The 18,200-nt window shown below is 41.7% G+C and overlaps 1 long non-coding RNA gene across 3 annotated transcripts; it reads right to left on the bottom strand.

Moving 5' to 3' along the window:
* Positions 1-507: 507 nt before the first annotated feature.
* Positions 508-15,866, bottom strand: LOC128112805 (uncharacterized). Of its 3 annotated transcripts, none has more exons than XR_008219168.1 (4): positions 15,644-15,866; positions 9,943-11,126; positions 8,582-8,670; positions 508-7,184 (listed from the first exon to the last, which is right to left on the bottom strand). It is a non-coding gene; the product is annotated as an uncharacterized LOC128112805 (long non-coding RNA). The 3 variants fall into 3 exon arrangements; XR_008219169.1 differs by having other exon boundaries at positions 10,506-11,126; XR_008219167.1 differs by lacking the exon at positions 9,943-11,126.
* Positions 15,867-18,200: the final 2,334 nt, after the last annotated feature.

Raw genomic sequence — 18,200 nt, 5'->3', positions numbered from 1 at the left:
TTATTTATTGACTAATTAGCAACACATTTGCCATACAGAACATCCCACAGCACTTCCCCCCCCCCTTTTTTTTTTTCAAAAAGGAAGGTTTTAACCTTAACAAAGTAAAATTACATATAATTTGGGAATTTGGGCGTAGCTTCTCTTACTACTTCCTGCTGGAGGGGGGCGCTGTATCTTACGGGGAAACAAAGAAAATTTTAGGATTATGGAATAGTCCATGAGGCTGTATCGTCTGAGCCAGTTGCTTTGAAACCATTCTGGATGTTGGATCATCTGGGCCATGGTGTCATCGGAGACCTTTCAGGGGGTCTTGGCTGGTCAAACCTGATGTATCTTAATCTGGAACAAATCCATAGCCTCTGGCTTTCTGTGGGAACAAAAGCAGAGTCTCCTTTCCAAAGCAACATATCCTTATATCCAAATTTTGAAGTCAAGTTACCTTTAAAATATACATTTTGGCATAACTCAACAGCTTTTACAATCAAATCTTTTTCTGCAGTTAAAAATTCCAGAGACAACACAATCCAGATTCTCTGTGTAATATTCATCTTTACGTGGCTTATTTTTTATATTAATATTACTGTCTCTTTAAAGACTTTATTTTTTAAAGCTATGTATTTGTTTATATAACTCTATATATCACCATATATCACCTTTTTTGTCTCTTTCAAGCCTACGTATATTTTACACACATTGTAAACTATTACATCTGAATCTGTCTTATTGTGAAATCTATTGCTTTAAACTGCAGCAACTGTGACTGCTGGCTCCGCCCACCTCAGCTTCCCAACATGGTGGTGATTTACTGTCAGCTCTGGGAGCTATCGTGGGTCTATGCTTTTATTTAAGCACCGTGTAGCCCAGAAACCTCTTTTTTTGTTTTGTACCTGCAAAGGCTAAATCCACCATGCAGCTTAATGTGCCACTTGCAAAGCACTCATTCCCGCCATACTGCAGGTCGAGCGAGCACGCCAGGAACCTGCCAGTAGCTCAAACCAGCAGCTGCCGCTCATTTGAGAGAGACAATTAGGAACTGTTTTTAGCTCTGTTTTAGAATCTTTTTTCTCAGTTTTTAGGTGGAAACTCTTGCCCCACGTTGGGCACCATTTGTAGCTAGAGTTTTCCTGCCTGGCCCACAGTCAGGATAAATCTCTGTCACCTGCCAGTCCCACAGCCGCTCAGACCCGACCAAGTAATCACAGAGACTTATATTGCTTACAAACTGTATGGCCGTGGCAGGCTTCTTGCTAACTGTTCTTACAGCTTAAATTAATCCACTTTTATAAATCTATACCTTGCCATGTGGCTCGTGGCTTACCAGCATCTTCACATGCTATTTCTCATCATGGCGGCTGGCAGTGTCTCTCTGACTCAGCCTTCCACTTCCCAGCTTTATTCTCCTCCTTGTCCCGCCTACACTTCCTGCCTAGCCAATGGCCAATCAGTGTTTTATTTATTGACTAATTAGCAACACATTTGCCATACAGAACATCCCACAGCAAAGATGCATGGCTATGCTTTGATAAAACACTATTTATTAACAGAAGTAGTGGGGAGCCAGGCCTAGGGGCACATGCCCATACTCTAACAGTTGGGGGGCTAAGAAAAGAGGATCAAGAATTTCAGGCCGCCTTGGACTCACAGGAAGACCTTATCTCAAAGAGGGCGGACGGAGGAAAACATGAACTTGATTTGGCATGTAGATAAGCCATCTTTTGATGACATGTGATGTCTATAGGGTGTGGCATTAGGAGCCTTTAAACAATTCTGCTTACCACTGAGCAGACATTTCTCGTTGTTTCATGGCAGCCGACTGTTCGGCAGATTCTCAGAATTAAAGGGCTAGAAGATGATAACAGAGTATAGAACTGGATTACAAGTGGTAATTATAAATGGTGAGCTTCAATAAAGAACAATGAGAACAAAATGAATCAGATGATAATAATGGCAAAAACAGAATTTCTTGAATTCGGACTGCCATTTTATTTTCATGTATATAGCCCGGAATTTATCAGTATCTGGAATCGAATGAATAGCCACACTGAATATATGCATGCACATTATATACAGACATCTAAAACGCTAAGTGAATGCAAACTATGCTTATGTCGATACCCTATGCAACACACCTCATTTTCAATTCTGAGTTTAAATATTCAGTGATTACATAGCTTACACTGGAGACATCCTCTTTCTGATTAATGATAACTATTAAATTTCCTAAAATCTGAGCTATCAGAAGCATACCATTCTTAATGTTAAAACAATAAAAATTAAAAATCCAATAATTACCCCCAAGGGGTTCTTAATAGTATAAGAGTTGACCGTGTGCAATAAAGAGATTTCTTTTTAATTAGAACCTCTGTCTGAAAGTTATATTTCCTGCTGGGTGCAGATTCTTTTCCCCCTTAGCCTGCAGGGAAACACAGGAATAGAAACAGATCCTAGGCCAGGCAGGACATGCAGCTAGAAAGCAAGCTTTGAGAGAAGGTAAGCAACCAAGTCTGTTCATAGGGCTTATCTGAGAGATCCCAAAAACATCATTTCACAGATGTTTCCAGTGCAAAATGAAAGCAGTGTTTCTCGTATTTTAATACAACCTAGACAGGTCTGTTGAAAACATAGCCACACATAAGCCCATCCCAGACTTAAAAGATCTGCACCTCTTGAGACTTGGGGACCAGGAAAAAAAATACTTATGTGTGTACATATATACACATATATACATCTATACATCTACATACACACACATCTATATATACATACACACATTTTTTTAGCCTAACGAGATTTCTAGATAATTCTGATGAACACAGTCACGTGAAAACACACTAAAGGATAATAATATGGAAGTAGTTAAGACACAACATCCCCTTGTCATACAAGAACAACCTATGTTGCAGAAGGGGGAACCCAAATCAGAGGCAAAAGCAAAAGGGATCAGGCTGTAGTAAAGCAGAAGCCTGTGCATTTATATATAGACATCTAAAATGTTAACTAAAGGTAAACTATGCTTCTATGGGTACTTCATACAACACACTTAGTTTTCAATTCCGAGTTTCAGTATTCGGTCATTTCTTTGCCATTTTTAAAACATCTCAATTAAAGTAAATATAATCATTCCCAGCACTGCTATTTACATTTCCAGCACTAAGGGCCTGAGTCTTGAGAATCAAAACTAGGAAGCATAGGTTGGGTACATTGTGTGGAGAGCTCAGGCAGACTCCAGCACTAGACCATATTTTGGACTGAAACTGGGGAAGCCGGGTGAGCAGGTGCCCAGGTCTCCATGAAAGAAGGACCCATTGGTTGGGCCCACACTAAAAGGAGCTGGAGTTCCCTCTGGGGCTGCCACCGAGGCCCTTGCAGGCCAAGTGTCAGAGCTGATTTGCAGGCAGACAGTGAGCAGCCCAGGCTGTGCTGCTGCTGGGCTGTGTGGAGCACCAGCTGTGAGGTTGGGTCCAGTCACAGCTCAACTACAGACCTGAGGAACTCCTAGGCCTTTGGGAAGCCGATTTGAGGTGTAAGCCTTTCCCTGGGTGCTGCATGAACTTCTGTTTCTTAGTATCTCATGGCCCGACACGAAAGGAAGCAACGTATCTTTTCTCCACTGGTCATTCTCTCCACAGAACAAATTAACCTTTTGTTTAAGACAGGGTCTCACTAAGTTGCCCTGGCTGGCCTGCAGCTCACTGTGTGGACAGGCTGGCCTGGGATTCATAGAGATCCAAGTGCCTCTGCCTCCCGACTGCTGGAATTAAAGACACACCCCCACACCCTGCTAGCAAATTAACTCTTAAAAACGTTGCCTAAGCAAGATCGTTCGATGTCAGCAATGAGATACCTGCTCAGAAGCATATGCATAAGTATGCGCATGCGCGCACACACAAGCCACACATGCTCAGAGGAATACACAGAAGCACACACACAGTATTTTCTGGGTTTATCCACATGAAGCTCAGCTGGGCATCTTTCCTACGTTTCCACTTGCAGTCATCATTTTCAGTCGAGGTTTCGGTGAGGACCCAACTTGATGCACGGTGTCAGCTGCCACCTCAGCAGGAAAGAGTATGACCCCAAGGTTAAAGGGCAACATCCCATGTTGTGCTCCACTCTCCACTGAGCCCAGCGGAAACACAGCAGTAAATTTCTTTGTTGGCTCCAAACACTCAGTTTCCTCATCTGGAAATGGGGGATGATGGGACGGGAGATAAGCATTAATTAATGTTTGCGAAGTATTTTCGAGATGCTGAGGAGAGCAACAATGTATTATTTCTCTCGGCATGGGCAAACAAGCACTTGGTACGAATCCAGCTGAAGCATGCTGAGTTAATTACCCAGAAGACTTGAAGCTGCCGTATGAAATCTATTTTGTACTTTCTGGCCCCAGGCACGTGAGCACCTGTAGTGTTTGACAGCGAATCTCCAAAAGAAGTAAGTGGACAAATTGGGCCAAAGAATAGAAAGTGGTTCACAGAGACTCCTTTTGCCTTGAGGTAACTCCATTTGGGAAGAAGAAAAAAAAAAAACTTAAAAATCGTAAATATGGATAAAGCTTGGGTTGCACAGACAACGTGTCGTGACCAACAAAAGGCACAATTTATCAAATGATGAAGCCCAAGATGTCAAACCCGAAAAATATTCATCCACACACCAGTCTTCTCTGTACCTCAAAGACTGTTCAGTTGCTAGTTTTTAAACATTTCACAAAATCCCATAGAAGCTTGGATCAAAGCTAGTGGCTTGATAGACAAGGCAGAGCTGCCAGCGAGAGTCTGCTTTCTCAGAGAGCTGGGAGTAGCTCGGTCGGTGGGCTTCAGGGAAGCCTGTTTAAATATCACGTGGAAGCCAGATGTTTAAACAGGAAGGCCTGACTTCCGAGACTGTGACAAGAAAACGCAAGCAACACAGACTAGGCTAGCAGGAGGGAGTGTCTCTCTGGAAAGGCCACAAACCAGCTCTCCTTTTCTCTGCCATTTAAATCAGACTGAAGAGGACAGTTCTGAAGCAATGCATGATAGAAAAGCATTTACCAGCTCCGAAGGCCTTCTACTTCGGGGATGGAAGGTGGCAGACACCTTCCAAGTCCTCTTGGGTTCAGAGGAAGTTCGCCTTGCAATAAGAAAGCCGGGAAGAGCTGATAATCACAGCACTTGGGAGGCAGAGCCAGGAGGATCTCTGTGAGTTCGAGGCCAGCCTGGTCTACAGAGCGAGATCCAGGACATGCACCAAAACTACATAAAGAAACCCTGTCTCAGAAAAAAAAAAATCTCTTTCAGCCATTTGAAATTCTTCTTTTGAGAATTTTCTGTTTAGCTCTTTAGCCCCCATTTTTTAATTGGATTTTTCAGTATTTTGATGTCTAGTTTCTTGAGTTCTTTATATACTTTGGAGATCAGTCCTCTGTCAGATGTGGGGTTGGTGAAAGGTCTTTTCCTATTTTGTAGGCTGTCTTTTGGTCTTATTGACCATGTCTTTTGCCCTACAAAAGCTTCTCAGTTTCAAAAGGTCCCATTTATTAATTGTTGCTCTCAGTGTCTGTGCTACTGGTGTTATATTTAGGAAATGATCTCCTGTGCCAATGCATTCAAGAGTATTTCCTACTTTCTCGTCTATCAAGTTCAGTGTAACTGGATTTATGTTGAGGTCTTTGATCCACTTGGACTTGAGTTTAAAGAAATGCTCAACATCCTTAGTCATCAGAGAAATGCAAATCAAAACAACTCTGAGATACCACCTTACACCTGTTAGAATGGCCATGATCAAAAACACTAATGACAGTCAATGTTGGAAAGGATGCGGAGCAAAGGGAACACTCCTCCACTGTTGGTGGGAATGCAAACTTATACAACCACTGTGGAAATCAGTATGGTGGTTTCTCAGAAAATTGGGAATCGATCTACCTCAAGACCCAGCCATACCATTCTTGGACATATACCCAAGGAATGCTCAATCATACCACAAAGATACATGTTCAACTATGTTCATAGCAGCACAATTCGTGATAATCAGAACCTGGAAACAACCTAGATGCCCGTCAACTGAAGAATGGATTAAGAAAATGTGGTACATATACACAACGGAGTACTACTCAGCAGAGAAAAACAATGACATCATTAAATTTGCAGGCAAATGGATAGAACTAGAAAATATCATCCTGAGTGAGGTAACCCAAACCCAGAAGGACAAACATGGTATGTACTCACTCATAAGTAGATTCTAGATATAAAGCAAAGAACAATCAGAATGCAAACCACAGAAGCAGGGAGGTTATATAGCAGGGGGGACCCTAGGATGACTGTGGCTTATAATAAGTTTCGGCTTTACTCAATCATTGGGCAAGCCTCAGTGAAACATTTCACTATTTGGATAAGAATTTGTACTGTATCAAGCTAATAATAGAAAATAAATAATAAATAAATAAAAAGAAAAAAGAAAGAAAGAAAGCAGGGAAGAAAGTAAGGAGAGAAAAGGCCAACAGCTGAGCCAAAGCTCTGGCACTTTGGTCCTCAACCAGAGGAGTTGGTGTCTCCTGAATCTTGTTAGAAATGTGAACTCTCAGGGCCCATTACAGAAACTTAGGGGTAGGACTAAATTGACAATCCCTGATAGATAATTGCAAGCTGCTATCACCTGAATTTGGATGTTCTGTATCCATGAAAAATGTCATGCAGCTTGACTTATAGTGTGGGAAAGCTAACATTGGTAGAAAACGTCAGTGAAGAACACCCCTATGAGTCAGGTGACTTAAGGTTTTGTAAATGCGACAGTTTAGTGCGTAGGACCTGTAATAAATAAAATGAGACTTATTTTTTTCTCTTTGAGAATCATCTTTCTATCACCAAATAACAAAACAAATAAAAAGGTCACAGTTACAGTCGTAGCCACCCACTGTAATCCATCCTCATTTCTATGGCCATCCAGTCACACTATAGTAGATACTCCAGATGTTTCAAATCTCTTCTTTGGTACATTAGTAGACAGGGTGTGCACCTCTTCCAGATCTTGACTATGAGTGATTTTCAAGTATCCTCTTCCACATTCCTCCCCAGTCCAGGTTGGCTGTGATGGCAACATGAGGAGGGCCTGAAAGGCACACTTTCAAGCTGTCATGGTAGTCAATAGCCTCGATTTTTCCAATTGATGCCTGGTGAAGGGCTCACCAGAACCAAATTCCAACCCTGGATATGAGATGAGAAAACAAAGAAACAACAACAAAAGTCGCATATCTTGCTATTCAGGTGATCAATGGATTTTTTTAATCTTAATTTATCTGCCCTAAATAATATACTAGTCCACAGGTCCGTGATACCACAGGCCCCTCTATAACTGCACCTGAACAGAATGATCCTCTCAAGTAAAGGGTGTAAATCTGAAAGCTTGATACTTTTTAGAAGTCTTTTGTTAGAATGTGCGCACACACAGTCAAAAAGAAAAGAAGAAAGGGTAGAGGGGGTGATAGGCTGGAGAGATGACCCAAGAGTTAAGAGCACTTCTTTCAGGAGACCAGAGTTCGGTTCCCAGCACCCGTAAGTAGACTCATAAATAACTGTAACTCCAGTTCCAGAGGATCTGGCACCCTGTTCTGACTTCCATGGACACTGCACACACACAGTGCACAGACATACATGCAGGCAAAACACCCATAGACATAAAATAAAAATAAATCTTCAAAGAAATAGACTGAGATGAATATTGCAGGTCTTATTTGAACATACATCTATTCATTATGTACATTCATGCTGACATTAATGTAACAAAAAGACACTGAGTTCAAGGCAATATATTCCCTTCCTTTAATAATTCTGACATGAAACATTTCTACAAGAAAGTCTATTATTGCCTCGGCTTCTGCATTTACCTTTCCAGAACAGAAAAAGAAAGCCATCTGTGATTATACTGCACCATTAATGTGATATTTATTCATCTAATTTTAATACACCTCTAAGTCTAAATACTAAACTTGAGTCTGTTCAGCATAATTGCTTTTACATGTCATGCTGGGTCCTAAAAATAGGACCCAACATATTCCTGCTGAGTGTGTACATTTATAGTGCAGTTTTATTTTAACTTCTTCATCTCGTTGATTCAGGTCTGAGGTTGACTTGCCGTGTGAGTTCAATGAAGTTATTGTGACACCATATACTCAGTTATTAAAATGAGAAATATGAGCTCTGACAACTTTGATGAAAATGTTTGTAAAATAGCTGGCACTCTGGATTCCTTGGGAAAGAGTAACAGACAGAGTGGATTCTAGGTTTCTTAAAATCAAGGAGGCACCCCATCTCCCCACACAAGCACAGTCCCTGACTTCACAACTTACTCATCACACCCTTATGTTAGAGCGATGGGGACTTTCCTACATTCCTGGGTTCTGAAGTCAGACTAGCTTGGCTTGAAATCCTGTCTGTACCACTTACTACCTCTGTTGCCATAGAAATTTCTTAACCGGTCTGGACTTCATTGTTCTTAAGCACAGAATACATCACTGCACCTTTCTGAGTTCTTTCACCAAATTCAAAAAGTAAAATTTCCCCCAGCAGCCAGCAAGGCTCTTTACAACCTGGCACCAGCCTACCTCCATAGCGCATCTCTTCCTTGTCCACCCCAACCTCTGGTGTCTGTTTCCCATATATCTATCCTCTGTTGTTCGGCTTCTCAGGTTGTCTGGGAAAAGAAAAAAAAAACTCCTTAGTCTTAGAAAAAGAAAAACCATCATCCTCAGCAAGATACTGTCATCCACCTCTGGTCTGAGTGTTGCTGGGCTGCTGGGCTTGGGAGGCAACACACACCTTCCCAATGCGTTCTTCCTCTCAACTATAATTACCCATAATCACTTCATTTATTTCTCTTTTTCACCCTCAAACTGGGAGGACCTAGAAAGCAGCCATTTCATCCTCTTTCCACCCTAGGGCCTTTGCACCCGCTGTTTGTTTGGCTTGGGCCATCCTGCTGCCGAGAGCCACATGGTGCACTCTGTCCAATGTCACCTTTGCCCTCCGAGAGCCACATGGTGCACTCTGTCCAATGTCACCTTTGCCCCGAGGCTTCATCTCAACTTAGCGTTTAGGTCTGAAACTGACTTCTCTCTTGACCCCCTTGGCCACACCCTTTAACCTTTCATGGCATTTCTGACTCAGTGAACGCCCTCTGTAGCACAGTGTAATGCACTCATTTTAGGATTTTAGCTTATTATCTAGAATGCATGCTTCTGGAGAACAGGGATCTTTGGGTATTATTCACTGACAAACTAGAACCTTTTAAAGCAGCACTTGGCGCATAAAGGAGTGCCCAGAAGCTCTTGGATGGCAAAGTGGATGAGTAAATGTTTTCATATCAAAAACCTAAAAGCTCAATAATTACTGATTTATTAGATTAATGAATGACTATCTGACCTAGACTGTTCTCATGCCCAAGAACTAAAGGAAATAAAATTAAATCCACCAGAAGCAGAAATAGGCCACAGGTTTTATTTTCCTTTGCTTTTCCTTGAAAGAGGCTTCAACTAAAACCATGGATCCTAAAGCCAGATAAAACTGGATTCAATTCCCAGCCAACACCTTCTTCGGCCCTGTTACCTACTAATCCCTAGTCACCTTCGTATAAAATAAGTTCAACAATAGTATCTACTATCTACAGCTGTTGTTCAGAAACAGAAGTAATACATGGAAGCATTGGACCACAGGCCATGGCACACTACAGTGATTTTAAATACTTATTGTGTATGTTCTGTGTATGTGTGTGAGTCTGCTTGAGTTTTACATGAATCATGTGCACACAGTGCTGCTGCCCACAGGTGCCACCCAGATGCCCTGGAACAAGAGTTACAGGTGCTTGTGAGCTACCTCATATGGGTGCTGGGAACCAAATCTGGGCGCTATGGAAGAACAGCAAGGGCTCTTAACCACTGAGCCATCTCCCCAGCTTTTTAAGTAGTACCTGCTATTCCAAGTGCCTTCATGGTACTAAGAAGATCTTGTAATACTCTTTTAACTCTTTAAGAGCCACCTTCAGGAACCCGGATTCAACAGCAGCGGGGAGGCTAACATCTCATCTCTGTTCCTCCAAGTGTGAACTTGTGTCTCTAGAACTGACCAGGCTCCTGGTCATGCTGGGTGGTAGAAAGGGAGGGTCAAACACACACAGCTCTTTCATATCCGCTTAGCTGGCTGCCTTTTTCTTCTCACCAAACACACCGGATCCTCAAAGCAACAACAAACTATGCATCTTGCTCAAGTGTATTTATGCATTCTTTCCTTCACTGATTCATTAACTCCTCATCATTGAATAGTGACGACCAATGCTGACCCTTATGCTAAGCATGGGTTACATATCAATGGATAAATCAGACAGCCTGCCGTAAGGACAACAGGCAATAACTAAAGACGCCAATATACAATCACAAACAGTGCTAAGTGCACTGAAAGATGTAAGAAGCATATCATAAGAGACGATAACAAAGGTAGAGATGGATCCAATCAAATAGCACAAAGAGAGGTTACCTTAGAACTGAGAAATGAGACATGTGACTGTTTCATACCATTCTTCTTTGCTTCTCAACAGAGCACAAGTTCTTTGATGGCGTGGAAGGTCTTAAGTCACATCTGCAAGGACTGCAGAACCTGAGCAAGGCTGAACGTACCTTGGTTTGTCAACAATGTTTACCTAGTTGGTTTTTACTGTCATTTAACATATGCAAGACAGAATGAAAAATAGTGAGATTTCTGAAGTCTGTAATCATATGAATGTTACAAAAGTTTAAATATAGTATTCAGTCTAGTGGCTTTTTAGAAGGGTCTTAAGGTTTTAGCTCAATAATTAGAAACAAATTTTACTTCTCACAATAAAAATGGAACCATCACTTCTTTTAGTTTTATGATTGTGGCTAGTTGCTGAGAGTATAGCACAGATCCAGCAGGGAGGAATATGCTCCAGGCAAAACATCAAACTTGTAATCTTCAAGGGAACTGACATTAAAGGCAGGTGACATAATAAGACAGAGTTTTGCTATGGCCATTGTTTTGTTTTGTTTTTTGAACATAACAGATAGACTTCTATTTAGAGTTTTTGGTTTATGAAAAGATACAGGGATTTTGGCACGGCTTCAGGTTTTTAGCATGTGTCTGTAAAAAAAGAGAAGAAAAGAACAAAAAAAAATAGCCCAATATGGCATATCCCTTCTTTTTTTGTTTTTCTCTCTTCTGAGAATAAAGACAAACACAATTTAGACTCACTGAGAAGAACTGCCTGGCACTGTTCATTCATGTTTTCAGCTGTAATTAAGCATCTAATGCTCCAGATGGCTAAGTATTCAAAATTAGTACATTTCAGCTCCGCTGAAACAGTTTATTTTGAAATGTTCAAAATACTATCCAGTGGTGCTTAACAACAGCATAAGGGAATCTTTCAAAATTTGGGGAGGTTTATTACAATCTATGCTGGCTCAGAAAATGGACACTTCGACACTTCTGGCTCTGCCTCCTGCCTTTCCTGTTGACCTTTGCGATGGTTACTACTGACTCCCAACTTGACTGAATCTAGATTCTTCTAGGAGGCAGGTCCCTGGGGATATCTTTGAGGGAGTTTCTAGACTGTGCTAAAGTGGGAAGGCTCACCTTAACTATGGACCTATCTAAGGTTCAGCCTGTTCGTGGGCTAGGGTCCCAGACTTAATAAAAATGAGAAAGTGGGCTGAATATTATTAGCTATTATTAGTTATTAATAATTATTCTTTTCTTCTCTGCTTTCTGACAAGGGATATAATGTAACTGGCTTCCTAAAAATTTTTGCTGCAATGGCTTTTCCACCATAATCAAATCCTTTCTTAAATTCTTAGCTTTCCCAGGTAATGATATCATCTCACTCACTCTACCAGCGCTCACTTCCTTGACTCTTGACTTCACATCGAAGGAACACTTAAGCATGTGGCTCTGGCAGACCTTGCCCTGTCCCCCATTTCCTCTGCCTTGCTAAAAAACTGTTAAATTACATCCCCAAAGCTAGCCTCCAAGGTCTATTCCCTTATTTGCCCCCTTCCTCCTCCTGAGGCTGACCACCAAGGTCCCGCCGCTATAAAAGTATTGAAGTCTAGCAGTCAAAATCCCCCTTTGGTTCATCTAATTTACATGCCCAATTAAAATTAAACACCTCGTCCTAACATGGAGTTTCCCCCTTTACTTTATTTGTTTGTTTGTTTGGTTGGTTTTTCGAGACAGGGTTTCTCCATATAGCTTTGTGCCTTTCCTGGAGCTCACTCTGTAGCCCAGGCTGGCCCTGAACTCACAGAGATCCACCTGCCTCTTCCTCCCCAGTGCTGGGATTAAATACGTGTGCCACCACCGCCTGGTCCCCCTTTACTTTTATAAACCACCATTTGCCTATGGGCCACAGCTGTCTCCTCTCTATCCAAAGGCAATCCTTTGCCCTCTAGGACAAATACCCCTGCCCCCTTCCCCTGATCCTTTCTGCCTTCTCCCTAGTCCTCTATCTCCTGTGTTTGTCTCTCGTTCCCTGCCCTTTGTTGCTCTGGGGCAAATAAATCTCCTCCATGCTGAGAACTTGGTCTTGGGGGTCCTGAGCTGACACTTTTCCTTTCACGAAACTCTTCATGTGATTTGTTCCGGGTATGGCCTGTAGGCAGAAGTGACCACTGCCAATGCAAGACCTAGACTTCAGGAGCTTTGTGGACTTGTGCTTGCATGCTCATACCTCACTTGTCATGGAAAGATTCTCTCAGGAGACAGGTAAGTCTGCACCATCCTGTACCCTAAAATGAATGCATAAAAAGGACAGCTGTAGACGAACCCGTATCAAAAATGTAAGTCCAACAGGACTTTCAGGTGGAATTGCCTAGCTGAGCCCAAAGTACATCAGAAGATTGTCAGTTGGCCTGCAGATATACAATCAGGAAGAAAATATTCTTTCATTAAATTACTGAATTTGAAGGTAATTTGTTTTACATCAAAAGCCAGCTGACGAACTATGTGTTTGTCCCACTCTCTGAGGTCATTGGGAAAGGAATCTGAAAAGGAGAGAGATATTTCAAGCCACACGGAGAAAATACCAGAAATTTCTGGGCATATGCCTTAGATTCTAATCTACTTGGATCGGGACAAATTTTCTATCCATCTTTGACACACTGATATCAGCCACCTAAAATTCTGTTAAGTTAGTCTTACTAAAAGTTGTTTGGCACATGTATTAGCATCACTTTCTGTCAGAAAAAGACTGGTGGGTTGAAATTGTCTCATCTCTTAAAATAGATTTCAGAGAAGAGATTTCAAATGAATCTATGAAAGGAAAAATACAGTTATGCATCATCTAAGCACTGCAATTGTTTCACAAAATATTCATTGACTACTATCCTGACATTCAATTAGACAGGTTCCATAAATCACATTAGTCTGTGTAATTATAAAAAATATTGTAAGGTAACTTGATACTTTCAAATTAGTAAGTGTGAGCCTAGACTGGGGTATACCCCATATCCAACTCTTGAGTAGCTAGGGTAAAAGGATCATGAATTCAAGGCCAACCTTGGCTACATAGGACAAGATCCTCCATCAAAACAGAAACAGAAACAAAGCCCCTCCTAGTGGAGGTGGGGGTGCGGGGTAGATGGATTCATCTGTAAAGTGCTGGCGATGTGAGCGTGGAGATTGGAGATCCCCAGCACTCAGGTTAAAAGCCACACCGAGCAGTGCACAGCTGCAGTTCCCAAGCCGGGGAGGCGATCCCTACCAGCCAGAGTAGCCAAGGCAGTGATTTACTGGCTCAGTGAGAGACACTACCTCAAAAAAGCAGAGAGGATAACAATTGAGGAAGACACCTGATTTCAACTTCTGGCTTCCACGTACCTGGGTACACATGTGTGGGCACACTCCTTCACACATGTGCACTCACACAGACACAACTAGATCACCTTCAATCTTTAATTACATTAGTGGGCGAATTAAGAATGGTTAAAGATTATGCTGAAGGCAACACAGGATGCATACAAAGACCATCTCATTATATTTTCCCCAAAACAATACTATATCTCCCAAGGGAAAAAAAATTTCCTATGAAACAATTCCATAAAGTGCTTCTTCCAAAAGGAAAGAGTTCCCAGGAAGACATTAAGTGATCTCTCTGAAAATGGTTCACTAGAGTATGAAAGAAAAGATGGAGAGAAGCCAATCTTTTATTATTTTGTCAGCATTAACCACTTACTGATTCTGCTGCTTAAGTCCCTGGAGGGACTCAATTATGACCAGAGCTTGTTGTCCCTATGTTTGAGCTGCAGTTTTTCTATTTCTGTCTTTCTCTGCCCCTCTTCTATTTCCTCCATTCACCTGCACAGCTGTATTAGCGTCCTTTTAATGGCGGCTTTGTGCATACACTACATGAGTGGAGCACTGTGCGGAACAGTCAGGAAGACCCCCCTGCCGCTGCCGTCGGAGGGCTGCACGGTGGCAGCCTGTGGGTTAGAGAATCATAAATGTGCCTAACACAGGAGTGTGGGCCACAGTAGAAAATTTCCAGGCTAATAAACAAAATAGATTTCTTGTGTGGCAGCCAAGAGAGAGAAAACATTGGGATTATTGCGAAGCGTTCTATATGAAGGACCATCCAGCCCCAAACCTTCCTTCCATTGACTACAGAAGGATAAAGGGGGGGACGAGAATGAAGTATGAAGCCTCTCTTTGAAATACTATTAAGTAAAAACTTGAGAACTCAGAATAAACCAATGAATTAAGTACATCTTACATTACTCACACGGTAGCCCCGAACAATTTTAATTATATCAGTGCAGATCCAATGTTGTTTTCTGATGATTCTTGCTTAGAGCAACTGTGCATTAAACACATTAAATATGCGAAAATGCTGGGTATTTGGGGGAGATTAATTTGAAATTTGTCATGTTGCTTTCCTCTGTTTTGACTCTGGCTATTCATTTACGTTTAGAAATAGTGCTTCAAGCATGGGTGAGTTCTTACAGTGTGCGGATAATTTGATCTGCAACTCTGTCTTAAATGTAAGATAATCCCATCTGTGCTACTTACAGGCTATTGATTGAAACTGGAACACCTAGGGCGAAAGGTGCCAATCAATCTTATAAAAAAGACACAGTGGGGTTGGGGTTGGGTCCTTCTCTCTTTGGAAATAATGACTGTTCTATCCCAATACAATCCCCTGTTTTGTCCTGATTCTGAAAGTGCCCGAGTATATTGTTTTTACTGTAAGCTGCCTCAAGTCTTCTCTGGGAATAAGAAGGGCAGAAATCCATAAATAGAGTCCAAGTGAGTCATGAATTAGTCAATAGAGAAACTGCCAAAGAACTGGGCTTATCTCTGCGACCAGAATGGGACTGCTGGCTAGAATTTGGGACAAAATACAAAACCACCCACTTCACCAACTAAAATAAGAAGTGGGCTAAGTTTTAACACCTGATAGTTGCTTAATCTAAAATCAAAAGAAGCCAATTACGCAGTTCTGGTATGGCACTCTTGACTCCTGCAATCTAGAGCCCGGAGCCGACTCCTAAAATGAGCTGGGTTTATTTTTCTCCTGCCTCTATCCTGCCTTCTGTCCTCAATCTTTGGCTCTCCAAGTGGGAAAGAAAAAAAGAGCCTGAACACAAACACGGCATGTGGCTCACCTTTGACTGGTCCTGGGCATTGGAAACTCCTGAACAGGGGTCCAAAGTCTCTTCATAGTCAGCTGTTGGTGATCACTGACAGCTCAGCAGTGCAGAGCTTCCGCCATACTCTGCCTTGGTGTAAGTTCTGTGAGGACATCCGGGGACTTCCAACAAGCTCAGTCAGCTGCTACCATCTGGACAGATACAGTTCTTAGGCTTTCATTCTCTCCTCTTTCTTTCTTCCTTCTTTCTATCCTTCCTTCCCTTCCTTCCCTACCCTTTCCTTCCTTGCTTCTCTCCCTCCCTCCCTCCCTCTCCCTCCCCCTCCCTCCCTCTCTCTCTCTCTGTCTCTGTCTCTCTCTCTCTCTCTGTCTCTCTCTCTCTCTCTCTCTCTCTCTCTCTCTCTCTCTCTCTCTCTCTCTCTTTCTTTCTTTCTAGTTTTCTCCATTTTCCACCTAAAAGATGCTATACAGAGATTATTGAGGCAGAAAAATGCATGTACATTATCTCTGTTACCTATATACCCAAAATAAAGAATTAGAGATTCACTTCTCTAGACTTTGACCTTGGAAGTAAAGTCAGACCACATAGACCACAGCTTTTATATACACTACAGAAGTCACTAGTCATATAGTGGCACGTGCCTTTGATCCCAGCACTTCGGATGCAGGGACAAGCAGATCTCTGTGATTTGACTCCAGCCTGGTCTACAGAGTGAGTTCCAGGACAGGCAGAGGGCTACATCGTGAGACCCTACCTGGGGGTGGGGGTGGGGGGCAAGTGGGGGAGAAAAAAGAAGTCATTAGTCACTAATCACTTACTACTAATAATTAGCCTTTATTCTAAGTTTTAAATTTTATGTTTGGTTAATTTTACATTTTAAAATAAGTAATGTGAATCTATGCATTTATTAATTTCAACTTTTTAACTTTAATAATATCCCATTTTCCTTTAACCTTTGTATTATACAAGATACAATCGCTATGCTGTAGTACCCATGTCTGTCACTAACACCGTTTCTGGTGTACACATAAGCACATGATGTTCCTAACAAGGAGGAATGGATAATCCAAATGAAATGTTTTCAGTCACCTCTATTCTCAGAATGAGCAGGTGTAATGTTCATATTGCAATATTTTAGAGCATACCGGATAGCATTGATTGATATTTCTAAAACAAAAGGCAAGCATGGGACTTGAGCAAAATCACAAGACTGCTTTTATGTTGTAAAAAGTGTATAAATGAAAAGGAGGCCATGTATTTGAAGGAGAGCAGGGATGTGTTGTTGGAAGACTTGGAGGGAGGAAAGGGAAGGGGGAAACGTAATTAAATTACAATCTCAAAAATAAACATATAATTAGTGGAAAAATTAAGAGACTTTTCAGCAAATACATTGTAGAATTGATAAGAATTTTCTTCTAACCAGTCAAAACATTTGTTGAAATTAGTTTTTCTGGTATCTGAATAGAATTACTGTTATATTTTTTAGTTATTTTTCAAAGACTCTATAGCTCTAGCAAGTTATATATCTGTTTGGTACTTAGGCAAAAAAGAAAAAAAATTTTAGTTTGGTTTTTCGAGACAGGGTTTCTCTGTGTAGGTTTTTGGTGCCTGTCCTGGATCTCACTCTGTAGACCAGGCTGGCCTTGAACTCACAGAGATCTGCCTGGCTCTGCCTCCCGAGTGCTGGGATTAAAGGCGTGCGGCGCCGCTGCCGCTGCCACCACCACCACCACCACCACACAGCGAAAATTATTTTTAAGTGAAGATATGGCAAATTGTTCAATTACTGAGATTTTATCAGAAAATCATGAGGAAATGACTTTTAACAATACTTTACAAAAAAGGGAAATAGCTTCTTTAAAAAGCTATCGATGATTGTGAATAAAATCTAATTACTTTTCTAACATTAGAAAAAATTAACTCTAAATTTAAAAAAATTCAGGCTGGGAAAATCCCTCGTCAGGTGAAGCATTCGGGACTCAAGTATGAGGATGTGAGCTCGGGGCAGGAGAGGTTGATCTTAGCTCCGAATCCCAGGTTACAGAGCAGTCAAGGCAGCAGGACGGGGTCAGTCACAACCACGGTCAAGAGCAGAGAACAGTGAAGGTAAGCAGTTTACTATTCAGCTCCCTTCTCTAATCTACACAATCCAAGAACACAAGCCCAGGGAATGGCACCCCCCACCAGAGGCTGGGTCCTTCCACATCAATGAACCTCATCAAAACACCCCATACACACATGTACACACACACACACACAAAGCTCACAGATCAACAGTCCCTCACTGAGACTTTCTTCCAAAGTAATTCTGGATTGTGCCAAATTGACAAAACTACCATCACATGATACAAACACAAGAACCTCGGTTTAGATCTCTGGCATCAAAAAAAAAAAAAAAAAAAAAAAAAAAAAGAGCGAGGCCTGGTAGCAGCTCCCTGTGATCCTAGCAATGGGTAGAGGGGATCGAGAAGATTCCGAGCTTGCTGCTCAGTTAGTCTAGCTAAACTGTTGAGTTTTGGGTTCAGTGAGAGACACTGTCTCACACAAGCTGGAGAGCAATAGAGGAAGATGT

This window comes from Peromyscus californicus, unplaced genomic scaffold (genome assembly GCF_007827085.1).
Source record: "Peromyscus californicus insignis strain IS unplaced genomic scaffold, ASM782708v3 Scaffold_17__1_contigs__length_78620276, whole genome shotgun sequence".
NCBI classification, from domain to species: domain Eukaryota; kingdom Metazoa; phylum Chordata; class Mammalia; order Rodentia; family Cricetidae; genus Peromyscus; species Peromyscus californicus.
The sequence above is the reverse complement of the archived record's forward strand: the minus strand, read 5'-3'. Positions and strand labels throughout refer to the sequence as shown.